The following is a 905-nucleotide window of genomic DNA, read 5'->3' as shown; positions in this document are numbered from 1 at the left end:
GAAGGAAAGGCACAAACCATAAAAACCCACTTGTCTTCCTACATGAGCTTAATTTGCTCTTCTTTTCGAGGATGTTTATTTCAGGTACATGAGTTATATGGATTAGGAATGTCATAAACAAGAATGCACTGGTGATTTAAATATTTTATATGAATGCTTATCCATGCACTTCTTTGCAGATGAACTGGCAGGTCCTTCAAAGTCTAGATGAGTAAAGCATAATGCTTTTCATTGAAGTAACTGTCATTTGCACTGATTTTTGCTTAAGGGAAAAAAGCCTTTATCAATAATTTTTATTCCATCATTTCAATATTTTGATTATATATTTCTTTAAAATTTTCCAGAATAAATTTATTAACAAAATTATATTTTAAAAGGGCTGCTTTATCTGAGCACCATGTAAGAATTTTGATAAACCATCATACATCTAGGGTACTTTAGTTTTCAATTAGCAATAATCGCACTTCGGATAAACCTCATTGGCTACGATACTGCCACTGTGCAAAGCTACATCTGGGGTACTTTAAGTGAACTTTTAGGACTGCAGTTTTCACTATATTAGATTTGATAGAACTCCTTTTTATTAGAAGCTCAATAAACAAGAGTTACTCCCTGCTGAGGGCTCTGTGGCTGCATGCAAACGTAGTGGTGTGAGGATGTGCCTGTGCTTTGAGGGTGCGGGTGGGGGCTTCCCAGAGCAGGGAATGAAAAGGCATTGCTGTGCCAGGCACCAAAACTACAAAGGCCTATGCTGCCATTCAGTGATCCTTGGCAGTCAGAAGCTGGGTGAAAACCACCTTTAAATACCACTTTTAGTAACACTGAATGTGTACACTTTAAAGTGGCCGGGATGGTAAACTTTATGTGTATTTTACTGCAATAAAAACAATTGAAAAAAAAAGAAA

At 36.6% G+C, this 905-nt stretch overlaps 1 pseudogene; it reads right to left on the bottom strand.

Annotated features, from left to right (window-relative positions):
* Window positions 1–350: 350 nt before the first annotated feature.
* LOC119866004 lies at window positions 351–509 on the bottom strand (annotated as a pseudogene).
* Window positions 510–905: the final 396 nt, after the last annotated feature.

Source organism: Canis lupus, chromosome 25, assembly GCF_011100685.1.
Source record: "Canis lupus familiaris isolate Mischka breed German Shepherd chromosome 25, alternate assembly UU_Cfam_GSD_1.0, whole genome shotgun sequence".
Classification (NCBI taxonomy): Eukaryota; Metazoa; Chordata; class Mammalia; order Carnivora; family Canidae; genus Canis; species Canis lupus.
This window is presented reverse-complemented; position numbering and strand designations above follow the sequence as displayed.